A 5,887-nucleotide genomic window follows, 5' to 3' on the forward strand; every position below is an offset into this window, starting at 1 on the left:
CTTGAGGAAGTCTGTGTGAGGGGTGTCTTAATGCCCCACACGTCCAAAGGATTTCGTTTCAGTTGACAGGCAGAATCTGAAAATGGGTGCATGTAGCAAGCCGGGTCACTCTTGTGAAACACAAACCCTTTGCCACTTCCCAGCTCCGACTGGGCAAAGCTCAGAATTTTTCAAAGCTATCTAGGAACCTTAATACCTGGCCCCTCTGGTCAATTTTCAGCCTCTAGTCTGGCGGTTTTCTCCTGGACACACCCCGCAGTCTAGTCTCCCAGAGAGGGGTCTTGCTTTGTCTTCTCTCTAGCACTCAGAGCAGCGCCGGATCCACCCTAGCTACTTAATACTTACCTAATAAGTATTCATGAATTTTCATGTTTATTGTCCAAAAGCTTTAGCAAACCCTCAAAGGTTGCGTAAGACCCGATAGAGATTAGAGTCAGCCACAAATATGGAGACTCAAACAAATATTTGAATAATAACTGGAGCACCTGGTTGGCTCAGTGGGTGGAGCTTGTAACTCCATCGCAGGGGTGTGAGTGCCGGGGGTCCAGCCCCAGTAGGGGTTCCCGAAGGATGGCGTCTGCGAAAATAACAAATGGACACAGACAACAGTGTGTTCGACTGGCCGCTTTATTGTGGCAAGCGTGGCATTATATGTGTTAGCAATTTCCTCGTAGCGTGCGTCATCTATGTTTCTCGGCTTTACCTAATTCTAAAAATGTTCTTTTGTGTAATCACCCATTAAGGAACCTCATGGTTATTTCTTTGTAACGTTCCCTCCTGCCTTTTGCTTATTGATTAATTTCTTCATACTACTTTCATTATGTAGCTACGTTTATGGTTTATAAAGCGTTTGCTTCACTATTTTCATGAAAGGTCATCTAGCTGTCAACACCTCAAGTGGAACATTTATAGGGACATGACTTCTTAACTGTTTCTTTGAACCAAGCTGAGTTTACCCAAGCTGAATTTCTAGTAGGAAGGTGTTTTTTTTTTTTTTTTAGAAGTTTGAGGAATCAAAGAGAAACAACCTAAATATGGCAGGAAGGAAAGGGGTTTCTAGGGAAGTAGTGCAGCTCGTTGAGAACAAGGGGGCAAGAGGACTTTGTCACAATGTTGTGGAAGGGAAACTGCTGCCAAGCCTGGAGAATCCTGAAGAGTTTTCAAGTAGATGAAATACTTATTAGATCCTGGGAATCTACATTAAGGCCTTGCAAAGGTATGTAAGTGGGCCAAACGAACCAGAGAAGAAAATAGCTGGAGCACAGACCCCACAGGTAAGGTAGGAAAAGCTTGGATAACACCGTTTCCTTCGGGAGAAATCCTTAGTCTGGAATCATGATGGAATCAGCAGTCCTCCCTAAGAGCTCAGCAGCAAATCTAAGATCCTCCTGTCTGAAATGTGTTCCCTGTCCTCAAACATGTGAGTCTAAGAAATGTATGGAGCCTGTCCCTTGGCTTCATACTCTGTTCTATCCCAGTGTCTTCTTACATCTCTGGCTACCAAGTCTCCTTTGTGGACTTACTTTGACCGCCCCTTAATATATTCCCCTGAGGCTATGACTTTGCACTAGCACTCTGGGTAATGCCAGTCACTCCCGTGGCTTCAGTTACTACCATAAGCGGACCATAGTGAAATCTCTCTCTCTAACCTAGTTGTCTCCTGAGCAGATGCCCTTTCCATTAAAAGCTCATATAAGCCCATCAAATTTAACACATCTAAACCAAACTCATGATAATATCTACCTCTTCCAGCCTTTACTGTTTCTTCTCTATTGAAAATCTCAATTAGCAGTGCACCTATCTTTTGTTAACCCACCTACTGGGGAGGAGCACTCCATGTAGACATCACTTCTTTCAGGAACCTTTCCTATCTTTCCTAGCATTTGGTGCCCCTTGACATCATCTACCCAACTTATCTTCTTACCAGATGTTAAAACTCCTAGTTTCATCTGTCGCCTGTACTAGACTACATAAGCTTTACAGATCATCTTGTTATATTGCTTTATGCACAGGTCCTAACACATTACAGGCATTCTATATGAGTGAATAGATTCTTTATGTCCCGTGCCTAACACATGTGAATGAAGATGAAGATATTCTTCTGGGTGCAAGGAATGTATCCAGCTGTTTCCCACCTGAAGGCTCTATCAAGAACCAAGTTAAGAGCAAAAATTGAGAGGGTAATTGCTTGCTTCTGTTGAGGCGCCACACAGCACCTGTTTTCAGGGGAGTCCTCATTATAGTTGCGCATCAAGCTCTACTCAGAGCTTTGCATGGACCAGGATAGGAACTAAGAATAATGAATAGGCAAAAGGAGAGCAAGAGAATCATTTTAAAAATTGCATCTAGATCAAGGATCATACGCTACCTGGGCTGGTGAGGAATGGGTGGGTAGCCACCATAATCTCCACGTGTGAGCGAGGGGCCACTGCTACAGCAGCGCTTCTCAGCCAGTTTCTCCTGAAGGGGCCTTGAAGCCATTCTTGGTGATGTTTCACAAAGAGGGTTGCAGGAGTGCAGGCCAGATTTAAGCTAGAGGGCAGAACCCCCAAACCTCCCCTGTAGCAAGCTCCCCAGTTGGTCTGAAGGGGGCAGTGAACCACCACTGCAGATTGGCCACAGCTCATTTGCGGTGCACCCTGCAACAGGGGTGACTCAATTCTTTCTCGGCACAACTCCTCCATGGTGGCTCCAGACCAAAGGTGATGACGTTATCCAGGATTGTGAGAAGGGTTCATTATGACCACAGGGATAAATGAACTCCTAAGAAAGTGTCGTCAGAGAAGAGCAGGGGGGTAAAGACTGGTCTAGAGGACAAACTGCTACGAATGAGAAATAAGGAGTATCTGAGAGAAAGAATGCCTTCGCATGATGTTTGCAGAAATGTCCCAGAAACTGGAGTGGTCAGTTTTGTCAACTGCAGCCAAGGCCAAGAGAAGGAAGTGAGCCCTCTGTACCAAGCGCTGTGACATTTCTGTTCTCCCAGCAGCAGTGTCCACGGAAACTTCTGCGAGCAGGTGGCAACTGGTACGCTTCCAACAATGCCAGACCTTTGCGAAATGTTTTCGTTCCTCTTGTCCACAAACTGGGATCACCTTCAAAAGACATGTTAGCCACTTCTAAAAGACTATTCTTAATGAAACCCTCTTACTTCAGCCAGTGTCTTCAACTACATACTACAAATCTTTATAATTTGTATTTTCACCATCAGTGCATTGCTGGGTCCTGTGGTTGTTGCCTGCTCCTACATACCTGACACAGCAGCCTGACCACTTGGGAACCATCACCCTCCGCTCAAGCACAGCTCCTTCTCCCACCCAAGAGGACTAGCAGGATGACACAGCCCCAAGCCCAGGCTTTAGGAATCAGACAAACTTCTGCTCCTAGCTTTGGAGGTGGGTATTGCCCAGGAAGCTTTGATGACAGAGCCCTACGGGGCAGATCTAATACCTACCAATCCTTGGGTGACCACTTAACCCTTTCAAACCCCATTTCTTGTTCTGTAAAATGACCAGTTGCCTCTTCTCATAGGGGTGATGATAAAAATGCAGATTAAAAAAATTACTTGTCAGTTTCTGGCATGTAAGTACTCAACAGGTATCAAAAAAACGTTCAGGCACTTTTTGCTATCTTCATAGTACAATTCTCTTCAGAGTGATGCTAAAGTAGAGACATCAAAACTTTACTAACCTTCAGCTTTATCCAAGTTGACTGCACTTACAATTAACCTTCTTTGGCAGTACTCGAGTTTTTGCCAAATGGCGGATTCTCCATTACTGGAGGTTGTCTAAAAAACGCTTCAGTACTCCCATTTATCCCATTTAAAGAGAAGGAATACACTTTTAACAGGAAGCAAACACAGGCAGCTTTTCACCTTTACACCCAAGACCTTACACACTTAGTGTAAGCTACGATCTTTTCTCTTTCAGTGGGAACTATCCAAATACAAATTTATATTTGAAATAACCTCATCAAGGGAAACGGTCTGTCATCAGAACTGGAACTTCGAGAACTTAGGACTAACATTTACTGAGAAGGCATCATGTACTTGGCACCACTGTAAGCACTTTACATGTATTAGCTGTTTAAAAAAAATTTTTTTTTAATGTTTATTTATTTTTGAGACATTGTGAGAGACAGAGTGCAAGCAGTGGAGAGGCAGAGGGAGACACAGAATCTGAAGCGGGCTCCAGGCTCGGAGCTGTCAGCCCAGAGCCCGACGCAGGGCTCGAACTCACGAACCGTGAGATCATGACCTGAGCCGAAGTTGGACGCTTAACCGACTGAGCCACCCAGGTGCCCCTAGCTCATTTAACTTACAGGCAAAAATTGAGCCACGGAAAGAGAATACAGTTTTCCCAAGTCTTGAAGCAGGTAGTAAGTGGTAAAGCCAGGATTCAAACCCGTTAGTTCCAGAGGCCAGGCCATGCTCTGAACTGGAGTAAGACTTATCACCTCTCTTATCATAGTCGTACCAGCAAATACAGCATCCAATCCCCAAAATGAAAAATACTGACTTTGCAAATCCCAAGTTCTCTCTGTCTAACACAGATGCATCAAAAACTTGAAAATTGGTAATGACATATAACCGTTCTGTATTAAATTTAGTTATAAAATTCTATCACTAGTTGAAAAGTTTATTTCCTATTATACGCCAAGGATTACAGAACCTCAAAGGAAATCCCATTTTTCTTTAAAGTGGCAAGGTTAAAAAAGTACCTAAGAAAAACCAAAGTCAAAAGTACTTCATAAATCCAGGGAATATTTAGTATTAAAAAAAAAAATTTTTTTTTTTACATTTATTTTTGAGAGAAAGAGCGTGAACTGGGGAGGGGCAGAGAGAGAGAGCCAGGCACAGAATCCGAAGCAGCTCCAGACTCTGAGCGGTCAGCAGAGAGCCCGATGCGGGGCTCGAGCCCACAAGCTGTGAGAGCATGACCTGAAGTCGGACGCTTAACCGAGTGAACCACCCAGGCGCCCCTAGTATTTTAATATACACCAAAATGTCAAATTATCCTAAGTAAATGTATTTAAAATTATGTAGGATTTGAGACCGCACAAAAGGCTAACCAAAAGTCACAAAGTGTAGTATCTTAAATACACCAATGAAGACAAGATACACCTGTATGCCAGTTGAGCGAGCAAAAACACAGGGCTTATATTCAAATAAGCTGTACCTCAGTTTCGGGTGTCCTAATTCCACTTCGCAGGTTCCTTGATTGTATTACAAGAAATATCTAAAACAGTATCTTGCTTTCATCGGAAATCACATTTCCTCTCAACCACATATATGTAAAAAACTATAGCTTCTAAAACCATTCTATAACACAGGCTTTGGTATATCAGTAGACATATTATTAGTATCAGTAGCAGTGACCAGTGTTTTCAAACAAACATCACTGACTACTACACAGATACCCTAGTGACCTGAAATCATCTCACAAAAACAAAGTCTACTTCTCAACTAAAACCTAACACACACTTAAGGAACTGATTTTCTTCTTTATAAAATTTTTCTGTATATGTGAATATTTTATAATAATTATTTTTACAAGTCAGAAAAAAATTTACAGTCCTAAATTCCACGTTTATCTTGCAAAACAATGCATATTATTTTTTTAAAGATTTTATTTAAGTAAAATCTATACCCAGTGTGGGGCTCAAACACACAACCCTGAGATCTAGGAGTCACATGCTCCAGCAACTGTCAGCCAAGCACCCCAAAGAATACATTTTTTAAAAATTAAGTGCACAATCAAAATCAATGCATGAACTGAAGTTTCACTTTTGTGGTATGTTGAAGAATTAGGAGTAGAACTTCAGCAATTCAATGAAAATAAATGCTAAAAACACACACGCAAATAAAAAAAAAAACTAATGCAAGCGG

This window comes from Acinonyx jubatus, chromosome B2 (genome assembly GCF_027475565.1).
Source record: "Acinonyx jubatus isolate Ajub_Pintada_27869175 chromosome B2, VMU_Ajub_asm_v1.0, whole genome shotgun sequence".
NCBI classification, from domain to species: Eukaryota; Metazoa; Chordata; class Mammalia; order Carnivora; family Felidae; genus Acinonyx; species Acinonyx jubatus.